Source organism: Moschus berezovskii, chromosome 25 (genome assembly GCF_049115385.1).
Source record: "Moschus berezovskii isolate FMDL1 chromosome 25, NW_MosBer_1.0, whole genome shotgun sequence".
Taxonomy (NCBI): domain Eukaryota; kingdom Metazoa; phylum Chordata; class Mammalia; order Artiodactyla; family Moschidae; genus Moschus; species Moschus berezovskii.
Genome location: NC_142484.1, coordinates 8,917,996 through 8,937,029, shown reverse-complemented (window position 1 = coordinate 8,937,029; position 19,034 = coordinate 8,917,996).

Genomic DNA, 19,034 nt, shown 5'->3' with positions numbered 1-19,034 from the left:
CACTCAAGGCCATTCGTTCATCTGCTTATCCACTTATTCAGAAAGCATTGACTGAGCCTGTCCTGCGTACCAAACACCAGACTAGGGATACAGAGGTTTTAATATTACATAACACAGCCCTGGAACGTTCTGTTCCCCACTTCCTAGGAGCTCACAGTCTACTGGGTCTACTCTGGGAAGACATTGCAATCTGGATCACATTATGACTCTTGTTGGGTCCTGGGAACTTTTGTCTCCGAGTGTGTGCATATGAGTGTTCAGTCGTGTTTGATTCTTTGCAACCCCATGGACTACAACCCACCAGGCTCCTCTGTGCATGGAATTTTCCAGGCAAAAATACTGGAGTGGTTTGCCATTTCCATCTCCAGGGGATTTTCCTGACCCAGAGATTGAACCTGCATCTCTTGTGTCTTCTACATTGGCAGGCAGATTTCTTTACCACTAGCACCGCCTGCGGAGAAGGCAATGGCAAGCCACTCCAGTACTCTTGCCTGGAAAATGCCACTCCAGTACTCTTGCCTGGAAAATGCCATGGACAGAGGAGCCTGGTAGGCTGCAGTCCATGGGGTTGATACTAGTCCGACACGACTGAGCGACTTCACTTTCACTTTTCACTTTCACACATTGGAGAAGGAAATGGCAACCCACTCCAGTGTTCTTGCCTGGAGAATCCCAGGGATGGCGGAACCTGGTGGGCTGCCGTCTATGGGGTCATACAGAGTCGGACACGACTGAAGCGACTTAGCAGCAGCAGCAGCACCACCACCTGGGAAGCCTTTGCCTCCATGGGAATCTTCTAAAGAAAATTTTTAAAATGATTTAATGGATTTTTATGGGCCCAACAAATTTTTTTCTGATGTGAACGTTTTCTTTGACCCTTAAAGTGCTTTTTTTCTTCTGATTTTTAAATAAGTTAAAACATTCTCATGACCCTCTAAGATTATTGAGGACTCTGGGCACTGCGTTCCCACTGCCCAAAGGCTAGCCAGTCTTGATACAATAACAGGGTGACAAGTGCCAAGGAAGAGGTCCGCAACCAACTAGGGAAGATTTTAGGCAAGGTATGGCTTGAGCGAAGTCTTGAAAGACCAGGAGGTGTTGCCAGGATGAGAAACAGGGGCAAGGAAGATCTAGGATGAAGGAAAGTTTAACAAGGCAGAAGAAGAAATGGAAAGAGCAGGGACAAGAGCCTGGGGTGCCTTCCCGTGAGTCCTTGAGTTTGTCGCCGAGATTTGGAGAGTACCACTGGGCAGTCAAGAGGCAGCCCTGAGAATACAAGGGAGGAGAAAGTGAAGAGAGAGAGGCTGGGTACAGCCGGAGACATCCACACCAGCCACAGAAAGGCAGCAGCTGCAGGGCTGATGGAGAAGAAGCCAAAGATTTAAGCAGCCTCCCGGCATGTCACGGTGCTGTCTGCCCTGCACACAGGGGCGCTGGAGGGGGATGTGAAATGCTACCTGTTTCATTAATTCTGTCTCAGGATAAGTCAGCACACCTTGCGGGGGTAAATGTTGGAAAACACAAATTGGATCAGTATTTTTTTTAAGGAGGGGAAGCGTGTATTTGTTCATGGGACTGACAACTACAGAAGAGATACCTTCAGATATGACTTGACCCAAGGCTCAGCAGTGTCACCATGATCTTAGTGTTTGTCTGTGTCTTTTTGCTTTTACCCTGCTTCCCCCTTTATTGGTTCCCTTTCAGACAGCTCTTTCAAATGACCCTGAGCAGCTGCAGATGTATGACTTCACCACGGCCAAGGCCCTCAGAAAAGAAAAAGAGCTCCCTTTCTCCAGCAGTGTGAACAAAATCCCAGGTCTAACTCTCATTGGCCTGAAGTGGATCACGTGCTTAATCACATGATTATCCCTCAACCAATCACTGTGGCACATGGGATGTGCCATTCCCCTATGCCTGAAATCAGACTCCCATTCCCAGAGGAATCAGCATGTGCGCTGAGATGGGCAGATGTTGTAAAGAAAAACCATATGAAGTTAACAAAAGAAGGGATGCTGAACAACAGAAGTGACAGATGTCTAGTCACTCATGTTGAGAATACATTGTCATTCCCGCTACTAGCAAGACAAGGATGAGGTACATTTGGGGGGCGAGGCACATGCAGGGGTCATGTCTCCCATTCTATCCATCAGTCCTGCTGGAGCTGGCTCTCCAATGGCTATCTGCACAGCTCACCCCTCCCCACCTAGAGTGGGAGCTCCCAGCAGCCATCTTTCCTCCACACATTCCAGCTTAAGAGCCTAGAAGTAGCAGTCCAGCAGAAGTGTCACCCTGACCCATGCGAGGCCAATCAGTTTCTCTCTTCTAACACTTTTCAGGATTTCCAGGCAGCTGGATGATGTCAGAGGATGCATTGATCAGGACCAGCCCTCTCACACTCTGAGGAGCAGAGTGAGGAGACCTCAACTGTGGAAAGGGGGGAAGAGACCATGAACCCTTCCCATTTCCGACCCTGAAGAAGCCTCATTACTTTCCCACTTGGGTTTCCTGGGACACATTTTTCATTTCCTTAAATTAGTTTCTGGTTCTTAGAACAAAAAGCACCTATGATGTGCCAGCAGTGACTGTAAGACATAACCCCTCCCCTCACAAAAGTAGAATTTTCTTACAATTCAGTAAGAAAAACTCATCATACAGTTTAAAGAAGAAAAAAAAAAGGCTCAAAGGTTAAGAATAGGCAATTCACAGTCGAGGAATGACAGGTGGCCAGCTAAGAGTAGCTTGACTTTACTCGTGTTCAGGGAATTTCTGATTAAACAGCAAAAGGACGTCCCTGGCGGTCCAATGATTGAGACTCTGCACTTCCACCTGCAGGGGGCACAGGTTTGATCCTTGGTTGTGGAAGTTCCACATACTGTGCAGTGTAGCAAAAAAAATAAATAAGCAACAAGATACTATTAGCCACCTATCTGATTGGCAAATATTTTAAAGTTTGATACTATCAGAAATGGGAAGCATATAAAGAAAGGGGGACACCCAGCTGAGAATGTGTCAACTAGTAGGGCCACTTTGGAAAGCAATTTGGCCAAATTGATTTATTAATAAATCTAAAAATGCACATACTCCCAAAGGCAATGTGGTATCCTGGATCAGATGCTGGAACAGGTAAAGGACATTAGTGGAAAAGCCAGCACTATAGACTGAATTGTGTCCCCTCCTAAATTCATATGTTGAAGACCTAACCTCCAATGTGACTGTGTGGATACAACCTTGAGAGAGGTAATTAAGGTTAAACGAGGTCATAAGGATGGAGTCCTAATCCCATAGCACTCGTGTCCTCTAAGAGCAAGAGACACCAAAGCACTCGCTCACTCTCCCCGTGCAGGTGTGCACAGAAGAACAGCCGTGTGAGGACACAGTGAGAAGGTGGCTGTCTGCAAGCCAAGGAGAGAGACCTCACCAAACACCAACCCTGATCTTGGATTTCCAGCCCTCAGAACTGTGAGAAAATAAATTTACATTGCTTTCAGTTCAGTTCAATTCATTCGCTCAGTCATGTCCGACTCTTTGCGACCCCATGAATCACAGCACGCCAGGCCTCCCTGTCCATCACCAACTCCCAGAGCTCACTCAAACTCATGTCCATCGAGCCATCTCGTTCTCTGTCGTCCCTGTCTCCTCCCACCCCCAATCCCTCCCAGCATCAGAGTCTTTTCCAGTGAGTCAACTCGTCGCATGAGGTGGCCAAAGTATTGGAGTTTCAGCTTTAGCATCAGTCCTTCCAATGAACACCCAGGACTGATCTCCCTTATGGTTGGATCTCCTTGCAGTCCAAGGGACTCTCAAGAGTCTTCTCCAGCACCACAGTTCAAAAGCATCAATTCTTCGGTGATCAGCTTTCTTCACAGTCCAACTCTCATATCCATACATGACCTTAAGTCACCTAAATCTATGATATTCTGTTGTGGCAGCCTGAGAAGATAATACAACTAATGGAATCCAAATTGGGACCTCCCTGGTGGTCCAGTGGCTAAGACTCCACACTCCCAATGCAAGGGACCCAGGTTCCATCCCTAGTCAGGGGACTAGATCCCACATGCTGCAACTAACAGTTTGCATGCCCCAACTGAAGAGCCTGCATGCCACAACTAAAAAGATCCTGAGTGCTACAGCTAAGACCTGGTGCAGCCACATAAATAAACATTAAAAAAAAAGAAATCCAACTAAAGCCTGGAGTTTAGTTCACAGTAATATGCAAATGTTGGGTTTCTTAGTCTTGACCCGTGTACCATGATAATGTAAGATAACAGCATTAGAGGAAACTGGGTGAAGGATATATGGGGACTGTCAGTACTCTTACAACTTTTCTGTAAATCTAAAATTGTCCCAAAGTTTTTTTTGCAAAATGCCCATACCCTCTGATCCAGCAGTTGTATACTAGAGAAACGTACATATACAGGAATCGTGAATAAAGTGTGTTCCTTGCAGCGTGGCAGGTAATGACAACTCGGGAATTATCTAACTGTCCGTTAGTAGGAAAAGAGTTAAATAAGCCAGAGAATGTTCATGCTATAAATATTATGTGGCAGTAAAAATGAATGAGGTAGAGCTATGTGTATAAAAGTAATAAAAGTAAGACGCAGAAGGATTAAGTTATTCAATAAAATATTATTACGAGACAAATGGGAAGAGTAGGAGGAGCTGGAGCTGCCCGGAGGCTTCTGGGGCTGACTTGTGGGCAGGTGGGCAACTCTACCCCTTGGGCACTCAGCACTCTCTGCCCATTGTACATGCTTCCTCCTTTCTATTTATCTATTTTCTTTCTTCTCCTTAACTGTTCACTAAAAAAGTCATTATATCTCATCAGGTTATATCGCCCAACTCTTAGGGAAAGAGACACTTTTCTGACTATCTCTCCACTTACTCCTGTGGTGTATACCCAATTGCTATTACTTGTATGTGGCTTTCAAGAAGTTCTATGAAACAACAGCCCTCCAATGTCATTTTCTCTATAATTGAGGACTCACCCAGTGTGCAAAGCTGACGGCAGTGCAGAGATACCGAGAAGCTGCCACTTGAACTATTGGGACATTCACATCCTTTGAGGGGGAGAGGTCCTACCGGTTTTATAATGTTGGGGAATGTCAATTGTCCCCAACATTCGATCACACAAATGCTTTTAGATTCTAACTCCTAAGCTTTTTTTCCCTACTGACCAAACCCATTGCACAGTCCATTGTTAAAAGATACTGAGGCGTATTAAAATTTTAGAAATTTATTTGAGCAAAAATCCATTTGAATTGGTCATCATCAAGTGGAAGTGGTTAGAAGCACTCCATAGATGGGAACTGGGGAAAACTTTTATAGGGAAAAGGTGGAAGCAAAGTAAAGAAATTATTGATTGACTCTAGTTGAAACGCGAGTTGTCTATTAATGATTGGTTGTTAGGTTTTGTTTACATAACCTTGAGGTATTTACAGGTTTATATTTTGGTTTGCTTGCATAGGTGCTGAGACATTGGAGCCACCTCAGTCCAATGGCCTCCTTGTTTAACAATTCCCCCTTTTGGTCATTCAGAGGATGAACAAGAGTTTGCTGTTAGCCCCAATCTCAGTCACTATGAGAGTTAAATTACTCTTATCAGGTAATGATGCCAGATCCATAGGTGAATTGCCTTTGCTGTTTATCCCATTGTATATCTTGTTTCTGTTTCTCCAAGCTCAGTGAGACCATCTGATTTGCTGCTGTTGGTTGCAAATGTGCATTTGAGATCTTTAACACAACATAGCCCACCAGAGAGACTTGACTGTGTCTATGTGTGCGTGCATCAACCAGTCGTGTCCAACTCTCTGTGACCCCATGGACTGTAGCCTGCAAGGTTCCTCTGTCCACGGCATTCTCCAGGCAAGAATACTGGAGTGGATTGCCATTCCCTTCTACAAATAACGATGACTACTGGGGTTAATACCAAAAGACTGAGGTATACTTCTTAGGCAGGACCCCATGAACCCAGTATCAAATAAATCAAAGAATGTACCTGATGTGGTACCAATCCATTTTAACCAAGTAGCTTGTTTGTTAATTTCTTATATTTAAGTTTTTACAATACCAGAGGTGTTAATTCAGGTAGAGCGGGAGGTATTAGCTATGGCGCAGACCCTTTGTTCAGTCAACAGATAATCTAAAATAGTTCTTACTATCTGAAATCACCTTAGCTAGAGAGCCCAGGTACTTTTATTGTGCAACCAAGTCCTTAGCGGTGGTAGGCTCAGCTATCACAGCCAGAGTTAAAGATAAGCCTCTAATCATATGTTTGTTTGTACTAACTCTGAGCCGTGGAAGAAGGGACTGTCCAAATGATCCCCATCTGGAGATATTAACATCTGCTGACAAACTTCTTTTTCATCTGTAGTATAAATTCAAGGGAGTGGGCCAATGTTGAGTTTCTGAGGTATTATAAAGGGATAATGAAACAGTAAATGCAGCAAGAGCATGGTGCCGTTTCATTCTCCAGCTGTCAAGACAATGAGCTGCTCAAGCATGAGGGCTAATACCAAAACTTCTGCACACAAAGTCAGGAAGAATACCTAGGACTGCTTCGTAAGTATTATCATTTGTGGACTCATTGGTTGGTTAGCATTATTTTACCAAGACCCAGCGTAGTAAAAGACCACGTAAATGTATAGGCCCATCAGAAACTTACACAAATGATTTTATTTACATTGACTGTTTTGCAGTGTCTTTTATATATATATTCAGTGAATCTCATTTTCCATTCCAGGATTGGGTTAAATTGTGGCAAGAAACAGGGATATGTGGAATTAGTATTTTAACTTTATAAAAAGGACCTGTGGAACAAGTTAGGTACACAGTGGCATTTGGAATTCCAGTGAAATTACTTATAGGGTAAACTGAAGGGTCTCTCCCTTCATGGGCTGATTTTGGTTTAACATGAAGAATCCAGCAGTTAGTTCAGTTTCCTGCAGTAGCTATTGTTGGTGAAATCCTAATTATAGTGTTATCTTCCCATGCATTAGCAAAGAGAAAGCAGACAGCAAATAGGCAAAAGAGATAAAGACCTCATATTGGAGATATAGATTTTGATCTGTAATCTAGAGAGAGCTGTTTACCTCAAAATGTCATTTGCTTCTGGGGAGGGATCTCCCTGGTCAATTTTAGCTTTTGATCTCTGGCTAGGATGTAGTTTCAAGACTCTGGAAGACCACTTTACAACTGGGAGATGTGGACCTAGTGTTCGAGTCTTTGAAGTTTGACTACTATCTGGGTAGTGAGGCGAATATAGATGGTCTCTTCTAACGAGGTTCAAGGGCAGTCTTCAGATGTTTCCAGAATACCCACCCTCCAGGTTCTAAAATGTAGAAGCCTCAACCATCTGTAGAAAAGTCATGGAAAGCTTCTTTTACCTGGTGGAAATTTGCGTTAAAGCTTTACAATACTGAATCATATCAGAATTTGAGTCCAGGAGACAGATGTGATTCTATCATCAAGGGTATCAGTCTTCGCTTTACTATTTCATAATGCATTCCTTTATCCTTTCCCATAGGTGTTGATCTAATTGCCATGCCCAGAAGATTCCTCCCCAGAGGCAAATGACATCTTGAGGTGGTAGATAGCTCTCCCAAGATCACAGATCAAGTTCTTTATCTCCAATACTGGAATTCTAGGCAAGGGCAGTCCAATTGATTCTGTTAATTTAGCTAGCTTTAGTATTTTTTTAATATTTATTTTATTTATTTAGCTGTGTTGGGGCTTAGTTGCAGCACATGGGATCTTTTTGTTACAGCACCCAGACTCTCTAGTTGTGGCTGAGGGGTTTAATTGCTCCCCAGCGTGTGGGATCTTAGTTCCCTGACTAGGGATTGAACCCTTGTCCCCTGCATTGCACGGCAAATTCTCAACCACTGGACCACCAGCAAAGCCCTAGCTAGCTTTAGGTTGTTTTGTTTTTTTTTTAGCTTTAGTTTTAAGATACAGTTTATTTGTTCAACTTCACCAGGTCACTAAGGACAATGATAATGCCTTTGAGTCAGCAGTGCTTTATTTGCTTAATTATTTGTCCAATGAAATGAGTTCCCCTCTCATTGGAGATTTCTCTGGGGAAGCCCCATGAAGAAAATATATTTTCTAAAAGTTTCTCACCTACAGTGGTGGCATCAGCTTTTCTGCATAGGAAGGCTTCAATCCATCTTGAGAACATACAAGCAATTACAAGAACATATTGATAACTGTCCATATAGTCAAAGCTATGGTCTTTCCAGCAGTCATGCATGAATGTGAGAGCAGGAACATAAAGAAGGCTGAGTGCCAAAGAATTGATGCTTTCGAATTGTGCTGAAGAAGACTCCTGAGAGTCCCTTGGATAGCAGGAAGATCAAACCAGTCAATCCTAAAGGAAATCAGTCCTAAATATTCATTGGAAGGACCGATGCTAAAGTTGAAGCTCCCGTACTTTGGCCACTGGATGTGAAGAGCCGACTCATTGGAAAAGATTCTCATGCTGGGAAATAGTGAAGTCAAAAGGAGAAGGGGATGGCAGAGGAGAGGGTTAGACAGCATCACCGACTCAATGGACACAAATGTGAGCAAACTCCAGGAAATAGCAAAGGACAGAGGAGCCTGGAATGCTCAATCTGTGGGGTCGCAAAGAATCGGACATGACTTAGCAACTGAACAACAATTGATAACGCGTTGAGAGAGGCAATTGAATTAAATCCATTTGTAAGTGTTCAAATGGCCTGCTCAGTAGATGATAGGAATGCCCCATCTAATACCTTAATAGTCTTGCCAGGATCATGGATTTGACAAATCAGACATTGGTGGTTAACCAGATTTGTAACCTTGGAGTGATTATGATTTCAGTGTGTCTGCCCTCTGATGCCCCCTAGCAATACCTACCGTCTTATTTGGGTTTCTCTTACCTTGGTTGTGGAAAATCTCTTCACAGCCGCTCCAGCTCCTTGGAAGGAAAGTTATGACCAACCTTGATAGTATATTAAAAAGCAGAGACATTACTTTGCCAACCAAGGTCCGTCTAGTCAAGGCAATGGTTTTTCCCTTGGTCATGTATGGCTGTGAGAGTTGGACTGTGAAGAAAGCTGATCGCCGAAGAATCGATGCTTTTGAACTGTGGTGTTGGAGAAGACTCTTGAGAGTCCCTTATACTGCAAGGAGATCCAACCAGTCTATTCCAAAGGAGATCAGTCCTGGATGTTCATTGGAGGGACTGATGCTAAAGCTGAAACTCCAATACTTTGGCCACCTCATGCGACGAGTTGACTCACTGGAAAAGACTCTGATGCTGGGAAATGTTGGGGGCGGGAGGAGAAGGGGACGACAGAGAATGAGATGGCTGGATGGCATCACCGACTCTGTGGACATGAGTTTGAGTGTACTCTGGGAGTTGGTGATGGACAGGGAGGCCTGGCGTGCTGTGATTCATGGGGTCGTGGAGAGTCGGACACGACTGAGCGACTGAACTGAACTGAACTGAACCTTGGAGTAGTCATTCCACCAATTCTTTTTCATAATTCGGATCATTTTGTCTGTGCCATGATGAGATGCAGAATGTAGGGCTTTTAGTAATGGCATTTTCAAGGATTCAGGAAGAATGAAGCAACTGTCCAGGCCCTCAGTAAATTCTCGTGTAATGTCAGATTTGCACCCTTGTTGGTCCCAAAATTGTTGCTCTAGCTCAGATGCCTGATTTTGTCTTTTATATAAATTATCATAAATAATTTGGTTAGAGTCGATTTTACAGAGTTCATTCAGGTTGTGTCTTGGTACAGTTTTAGCACTGGCTGGTTTAGCATGGAAGTCTGCCACAGCATTTGCCTGATAATCATGTTCTGTCTTTCTAGTATGAGCTTCAGTTTTAATAGTTGCAATTCATGTACACAATAGAATGATAGAGAGCAGTTTCATTTATAAGGGGTGCATTTTTCATCAGCCTTCTACTAGTAGTGAGGAACCTGTTTCCATAATAAACCAGTCATGCACCACCCCAAAGGCATATTTGCTGTTGGTATAAAGGTTTACTGATTTTCCTTTGGATAACTGACAACTCCAAGTGAGAGCATATAGTTCTGCTGGTTGAACAGACTTAAATTGGGAAAGGCTTCCCCTTTGCTGTAAATCCTATTGAGCTGTCATGGCATATCCTGCTTGATTTTCCCCCTCTGCATTCCTAGCATCGGACCCAGCGACAAGTATCAAATCTTGGTTTTTTAATAATGTATCCTGTATGTCAATGCAAGGGGTCAATAACCACACCACCATGTCTATAAGTTACGATGGTCTGTACCATCATCTGCAAGGGCGGCAGAGCTGAGAAAGTTGCAGTGCTCAAGATGCTTAGATAGTGAAAGGAGAAGGGCCTCATGTGAGTCTGCTTGCTGAAAACTGTTGAGTCTGATGGGAGTTTAATAGACTGAAGAGCATGAGGTACTTGAAAGTATAAGTCATATGCTAATACCAACTCACCTAAGTCTTCCACTAATATAGCTGCTATGGCTGCTGCTTTCAAACAGTTTGAATATGCTCTGGCTACTGGGTCTAACTGTAAGTTACAGGAAACAATAACTCTGTTTTCCTCCATGTTCTTGAGTTAGAGTTTCTGGATCCTGGTTATCACTCATGGACAAATAAGATGAAAGGTTTGGGGGCCCTAGGGCTGGAGTTCATTGCACGGCTAATTTTAGTTTGTGACGAACTTGCTCATGATTATCTTCCCAGTGTTAAGTTCTGGCATTGAGATCCTTGCAAGCTCATACAGGGGACTTGGTGATCAGACAAAAATTTGGAACCCAAGATCTACAATATCCTGCAAATCCTAGGAAACTCTTATTTGTTGTTTAGTCATTGGTCTGGGCAAGTTGTGGATAGTCTCTCTTTTTTCAAGTGAAAAGGAAATGCCTTCTGCACTCTAGTTGTGTTCTAGGTAGTAGAACACTTCCTTTGAGAATCGGAGATTTTCCTTGAGGTCTTAGGGCCTTTACAAGCTAATTATTGTAACAGATAAATCAAATCTATTTCTGAGTTCTCCTTTGTAGTGGAACATAGCAATAAGTTATCTACATAGTGAATGAGTGTAGAGTTCTTAAGGAATTGAAAGATGGCCAAGTCTTGATGTAAAACCTGTGAAAAATAAGATGGAGCTCCAGTGAATCTTTGTGGTATTACAGTCCAGGTATGGTGTTGTTTTTTTCCGAGTGAAGACAGGCAAATATTGATTATCCTTGTCAACTGGAATACTAAATAAAGCAGAGCTAAGATCCACTTCTGTGAACCATTTTGAGCGTGTAGGTACATTAGATAACAAGGTCTTGGGATTTGGAATGACATGGAAACTTGGCATCATAATTTTATTAATTGCATGCAGACCCTGGACAGATCTCCAGCCTCATCCATTTGGTTTTCTGATGAGCAAGATCAGAGTGTTACAGAGACTACTGCATGGAATTGTAAGTTCTTCCTTAATTAAGTCTGTATTTGGTGAGAGCCCTAGGATAGCTTCTGGTTTTAGCAGATAGTGAGGCAATTTAGGCAGGAGTTTGGAATGTTCTGTTTGGATTTTTTTATTGATTCAGTGCTCTTCATTTTGCCTGTGTCACTTGAGGAAGAAGCATACAGTCATTCAGGCACTTCTGAGAGTTAAGGGTTTTCATACTTTAGAGTCTCAGTTGCATCAGTTCTTGCTTACAGAGAGCAAGACACCTCAGGTTCAGGGGGATCAGAAAATTCTAAGATCATTTAACCTTCTGAGTTAAATTTTATATAACTCTTCATTTTTAGAAAGCAAACCTCATCCTAACAGGCTTATGGGGGCCATGTCACTCAGAAGGAAAGTATGGTTTCCCAAAAATGTCATCTGGTTCAATTTAGGTTAGACACAAATACCCTTTGCACTTGGTTAGAAACCCCCAATATGGAAATATTCTCTTTACTCCAAGGGAGCTGCTGTTTTATGAAAGGAAGTTTTAATAGCGATAAAGTGGCAATGGTAAACCCCAATACTGTGCAGTATTCTCCACTGTTTATCTTAGGTTCCATTTGCTCATTTAGAGGAATCCTGGGGAGCAACTTACAGGAGGACCCCTCAGAGCCCCATCAGTGTTTATTACTACTTCAGTAATCAAAGTTTTTTAATTCCCCCACTAGAAAAGCCGTCCGGATTAATAAATGGAGGTCTGTGAAACAGTGGGTTCTGCAGGGGGCATTGCTTTTTTCAGTGCCCCAGTGTACAGTGAAGGCAGACACTTCAGAGCAGAGTGTTCCTGAATGGGGGATCTCTAGGTTCTGGCTTGAAATGTGTTTGTGGAGGTCCCCTTGGCCCTTGGAGCTGTTATAACTTCAGGACCATAAATTGGTTGGCTTTTTGAATTTTATCTTTCTCCAAGGTTTTTTCAAAATGCTTAGCTAGGTCTATTAATTCAGCAAGAAAGGTAGCTTCCCAGCCCCGCTCGTGTCTCTTAACTAGGCTACTTGGTTCAGCCAGAGCTTCCTAATGAATAAGGAAGTAAGAGTGTTTTCTGAACCTGCGTTTAATGAAGAATGTTTCACACACAGGGTTTCCAATTTTTGTCTTATAATCTGAGACTGCTTCATTCTTTTCTTGTTTGTTTGCAAGATTGATAGACTAGTCAGTCTCTCTGGGAAATGCCTTATCCATACTTTCAAGTAGGTCTTCAGCTATTTTTCTAGTGCCTTTCAGGCCATCTGTGGCAAATCACAGTTTCTATGTAGGTCTTTATCATCAGTCTCAGGATCTTACCATTTGGCTTCAGTCATCCGTTTTGGGACATTGCCACATCCTGATTCATTTAAATAAACTGGCAGATGTCCAGGAGCCCCATATGGTAGGCTCTAGTTAGACTTCTAAATTCCTCATAAAAAAATTTGAGGATTCTCTTGAGGGTCTCGAGAACTTTGATGATGGCCCGGATTCAGCCTTCGACCAGGAGAAAAGATGGTTACATTTGGTATTCCAGGCTTAGCAAAGGGCCTCAATTTAAAAGGTAATTGAGGGGACCTTCATGGTGGCTCAGCAGTAAAGAATCCACCTGCCAACACAGGAGACACAGGTTTGATCCTTGATCTGGAAAGATCCCACTTGACCAAGAGCAACTAAGCCCATGCACCATAACTACTGAGCCTATGCTGTAGAGCCTGAGAGCTGCAAGTCCTGACGTCCACGCACGCTAGACCCTGTGCTCCACAGCAGGAGAAACTACCGCAATGAGAAGTCCATGCACCGCAACTAGAGAGCAGCCCCCGCAGCTAGGGAAAAGCCCGCGCAGCAGCAAAGACCCAGCACAGCCAAAAATAAATAAAGTTATTTTAAAAAAAAAAGACCACTGAGGGACTTCCCTGGTGATCCAGTGGTTAAAACTCCATGCTCCCAATGCAGGGGGCCTGAGTTCAAACCTTGGTCAGGGAACTAGATCCTCCATGCCACAACTAAAGATCCCATGTGCCGCAACTAAGGCCTGGCGCACCAAATAAATATATGCATGTGTGCTCAGTTACGTCTAACTCTTTGCGACCCCATGAACTGCAACCTACCCTGCTCCTCTGTCCATGGAATTCTCCAGCCAAGAATACTGGAGTGGGTTGCCATGCCCTCCTCCAGGGGATTTTCCCAACCCAAGAATCAAGCCCACATCTCCTGTTTGGCAGGCAGATTCTTTACCGCTGGGCCACCTGGGAAGCCCAAAAGATAGACACAGCCCTTGCTCCCAAGGAGGCTATAGACTACTGGGCATAAATGTGTCATAATCCTGGACCATTCCCTGCAAGGTATTGATGCTGATGTTGTTTAGTCTCTAAATTGTGTCTGAGTCTTTTTGTGACCCCATGGACTATAGCCCACAAGACTCTGCTGTCCATGGGATTTCCCAGGCAAGAATACTGAAGTGCGTTGCCATTTCATTCTCCAGGAATCTTCCAGACCATCTCCTGTGTTGGCAGGTGGATTTTTTACCACTGAGCCACCAGGGAAGCCGTCTAATAAATAAATATATTTAGAAAATAGAAGGCAATTGAGGAAAGGGATTAGTAGGTTCAGGAAATTTAGGAAGGGGAGGGATACCAGAAGGAACAGTTGGAGTCAAGTCAAGCAGTATGCACTTCTTTTTAGATTCACCATCAACTTGTTGCTTAAAGTTTTCAATTGTGTATTGTAAAGAACCTTTTAAAAAGGTAATTTTGATTCCTTTCATTTCTAAGAAGCTTCTGAATACCAGTAAAAAAAAAAAAAATGTACCACACTGTTTTGGGGGAGATTTGGAACTCTTTTTTCTCTGGAGCACCTTGTAAAGATATGCTTATCTAGGTTAAAAATTTCCAGCTATAGCCACTGTAATTCAAGGTTGTCTTTGATAAGATAATACAGGGCCCATAATTTTATACATATAGTTAGCCAGGACCGCAGGTGGAGGAATCCAAGATTTTTTGGACTCAAGGAAAATTTTTGTTCTCTCTCTCTCTCTTTTTTTTCTTTTATGTTTTGTCCATGACATGTAGCATGCAGAATCTTAGTTCTCCAACCAGGGATCAAACTTGTGCCCCTTGCAGTGGAAGCAAGGAATCTTAACCACTGGACTACCAGGGAAGACTCCCCCAGTCCAGTTCCTTTTAAGTCAGCTGATCCCCAGGACGAGTCCAGAGAAAGAAATCCTCAAATAAATTCAGAGAGTTCTTTCAAACACAAAAACTGCAAAGCTCAAATAGGAAAGTAACTTACCTACAACTTCCAAAGGTAACAAGAAAGCAGTGAGCCCAATGGGCTCAGTGGGTAACTGCCTGGTTGTTTGCTCCTGGGGCAATTTGGCATCTCCTTTGGATCCCACTTCTGACATCATAACAGTTAAAAGATAAACTGAGGCATACTAAATTTTTAGGGAATTTATTTCAGTAAAAATATATTCAAATAAGGCCATGCCAAACTGGAAGCAGTTAGAAGTGCTCTGCTGATAGGTGTTGAAGAAAAGCTGTTATAGAGAAAAACTGTAAGGAAAGTATCGATTGGCTATAATTTTAAATGTAGTTGGCTGTTTGTCCTTAGGTTCTGCTTTCATAACCTTGATGTATTCACAGGCTTAGATTTGGCTTTGCTTCCATAGATGATGTGGGCTTCCCTTGTGGCTCAACTGGTAAAGAATCCACTTGCAATGTGGGAGACCTGGGTTGGGAAGATCCCCTGGAGAAGGGAAAGGCTACCCACTCCAGTATTCTGGCCTGGAGAATTCCATGGACTATATAGTCCATGGGGTCACAAAGAGTTGGATACAACTGAGTGGCTTTCACTTTCACTTTCTGTAGACGATGTAGCATTAGAGCCCCCTCAGTCTAATGACCTCCTTGTTGAATTAATTTAACGCCATCATCTGTCCTCCTCTATCTCCCTACCCCAGTGTTGTCCCCTGCAACCCACTCTCCACGCAACACTGGAATGATCTTTCTAAAGCAAATCTGGTGCAGTATCTCCCTTGCTTAAAGCCCCCCGCCCCCCGCCACTGGCTTCCCATTGCCCTCAGATTCAGAATCCATTCCTTCACAGCCCACCTTACCCCTTATTCTTGTCTCTCACCACCAGCACTCCAGGACCCCTCAAGGAGGAGGCTGTGCATATACAGCGCCCTCTGCCTGGAGTGCATTTCTCTCTTAGTTCCTGGTTCCAACTTCCTCATTCTTTAGGTTACCTGTAGGGCTTCCCAGGTGACTCTGGTAAAAAATCCGCCTGCCAATTCAGGAGAGAGTTGTAGGTTTGATCCTTGTGTCTGGAAGATCCCCTGGAGAGGGAACTGGCAACCCATTCCAGTATTCTTGCCTGGGAAATCCCATGGACAGGGGAGCCTGGTGGGCTACAGTCCATGGAGTAAAAGAGTTGGACTCAACTGAGTAACTAAGCAAGGCATTTCAAGGACCTCCCATATCCGGGATGGTCTCCACGTGCGTGTGCGTGCTCAGTCCTGAGTCCTGGCTGACTGACGCTTTCACTTCTTTCAATCGCCTTCTTATTCGTATGTCAAAATAATGTACTGCAATGTTCATTTGTCTTTTGTTCTCACTGCTATGGGAGAATTAGCAGGTCATTGATTTGAAAACGGGTTCACAGATGCAAGGTGACAGGATTGTTCCAGAGGGGAGGGGTGTCAACTGTTGAAGGGAATCCTGGGGGGATTCCAGGGGAAGCAGGGAAGAAATCAGTTCATCATCAGTTCAGTATCTCAGTTGTATCCGACTCTTTGTGACCCCATGGACTGCAGCACACCAGGCCTCCCTATCCATCACCAACTCCCAGAGTTTACTCAAACTTACGTCCATTGAGTCGGTGATGCCATCCAACCATCTCATCCTCTGTCGTTCCCTTCTCCTCCTGCCTTCAATCTTTCCCAGCCTCAGAGTCTTTTCCAATGTGTCAGCTCTTCACATCAGGTACCAAGGTATTAGAACTTTAGCTTCAGCATCAGTCTTTCCAATGAATATTCAGGACTGATTTCCTTTAGGATGGACTGGTTAGATCTCCCTGCAGTTCAAGGGACTCTCAAGAGTCTTCTCCAACACCACAGTTCAAAAGCATCAATTCTTCAGTGCTCTCCTTTCTTGATGGTACAACTCTCACATCCATACCTGACTACCCGTGGGCATCTCCTAGGTGTTGAGAGCAATGGGAGGGTCTCTGAGGACAGGAAAAGACTCACCTGAAAAGCAAGGGTAATGGAGAGATCTGAAGGCAGGGCAGGAGTGGGTAAGGCAAGGGGAAGGGAGGTGGAGAAGATCATTCTAGGCATCCCAGCATGTACAAAGGTTCTGTAGTAGAAGGGGACAGACACATATAAGAGGGAAGCAGCATGGGTGAGGTATGGCTTGAGGCACGCTCAGGCACGCAGGGTCTTAAAGGCTTTGTTAAGGGTTTTAGTCATTTTTCTAAGAGCAAGAGTGTTAGGGGAAATACACAGACTGAAATTGCCCACCCAGGCTGGGCACCATGGTAACCACCTGTAAGTTACTTTATGACAGGAGGTCCTGGTAAGGGACTCCGAACTGCTAGGAACCAAACCGCCACCACCGACTGGAAGAATCCGGGAAAAGTCAAAAGGAAACTCCACGCGTCCTACCCTCCTCCCAGAATCCGTCTCACTGGCATCCATCTTGTCTGAGCAATGTGCGGGCCACCAAGAAGGACCCTGGGTCAGCATGCTTGGCCAGAGCCAGCCCGGAAACTAATCCTGTCAATATAAAACCTGAGACTGAACCACGCGGCAGAGCAGTTCTTCTGGGTTCCCTTGCTCTCCTGCTCTCTGCCCGGGGACCCCTTCCCAATAAAGTCTCTTGGTTGGTCACCATGTGTATCTCCTTGGACAATCCATTTCCCAGTGGAAATGAGCCCCCTTTCAGATCCTGGAAGAGATCCCCCTTGCTGCAACAAGAGGAGGTTTTAAACACTTGCAGGGGGTCAGGGTGGGGCAGGGGTTGACATTATCAGATTTATATTTTGAAAAGATGACTATGAACATGTATTGCAGGGAAAAAAGAGTAGAGGCAGGAGGTAGATAGGAAGCCTTTGAAGTGGACCAGGAGAGAACTGAGGCATTGCCAGCAATACAGCAGCGTACGTGGAAATGTAAAAAGGAGGCAGAGTCCACAGTCCCTGAGGATACTCAACAGAAATGCGGGAGGGACGGCGGGAGGAGAGGGAGGCTCCAGCGATGACACTGAAATTTTGGTTTGCAGGAAAGGAAAGGTGCTGGTATTATTCACTGAGCCCTGGGACATCAGGAGAAAAGCAGGCTGGGGCTGGGGAGGGGGCCGGGGAGGAGCAGATCAACTGGGGAGCACGTGTCTGCAAGCACCAGAAGGCAGAGGCTGAACTGTAAGACCGGCTATTGTTTACAGAAGAAGCCCAGAGATTAGCGTTTCCTGAGTTTTCCCAGATTCTTCCCACTATTCAGCTCCGTCCCCTCTTGTGGGCTGGTTTTTTAGTCCCATGTTTGTTGTCTCATGACTGACATTAGCTCTAAATATCATGCGCTCACACCAGCATTACAAGCAAGCAGTGAGGTGCAGGGGCTCTGTCTTTTTATCTGGAAGGCAAGATCTTCAAAAATTTCCCATGGCCTCTCATGGGCCAGAGTTGGCTGCCTGACCATCACTGAACACAAAGGGAGCTAGGAAGATTTGTATCGGTGACAAAAAGTCTTCCTTGACAGACTCTAATCAAGCTCCTTGGAAGCCTCTTCTCAGCTGGTGCCCTGAATTTTGGACTTCTGTGTTCATCTCTGCGTCGTTCAGTTTTAACAAGAATCTGTTGCGTTGGTCTAGCCAGAATCTTGCCCTTACCCCCTGAGTTTTCCACTTAGTAATTTTCCATCCACTGACTGCTGCCCTGATCCTTGGCTATAAATCCCTACTTTTCTTTATTGTGTTTGAAGTTGACCCCTAATACGAGCCCTCATTGTAGTAGCTCCTTGGAAAAGTTCACCTGATGATCATCAACAAATGTAATGAATGATTTTTCCTTTAACATCAATCATTTGGCAAAAAAAATATATATATATATATATCATTGGTAGTTTAGAGTAATCATAATTTATCCCCCAGGGCAGAGGGCAGAGCCTGTATTCCTAAAATCAAGGGAGCCCATGAAGGAGCTGGAGGAGGGCTAATGGGGTGCAATGAACCGGATGTGCACAGTGTCAAGGTCAGCTCTCATCTGTGCAGCTCACAACCACGCTTCTTTCTGGAAACAGCACTTCCTCTTTTTCTTTTGCAATTGTGCTTCCCACATCCAAACTAAGTGGTTGGGCGTGGCTGATCTCATCCCCCACATTGTGGGGTTGGTGTGTGACCCAGGTGAGGTCGCCAGTACAGGATGCAAACTTGGGACACATGGATCTTCACATTTTATTTATTATTCATCTAAAATTCAAATGCAGCTGAAAGTCTCATTTTAAAATTTTTTTAATTGACATGTACACAGTACTTTATTTATCTATTATTTTTTGTCTGTGCTGGGTCTGCATTGCTGCATGTGGGCTTTCTTGGTGAACAGCAGG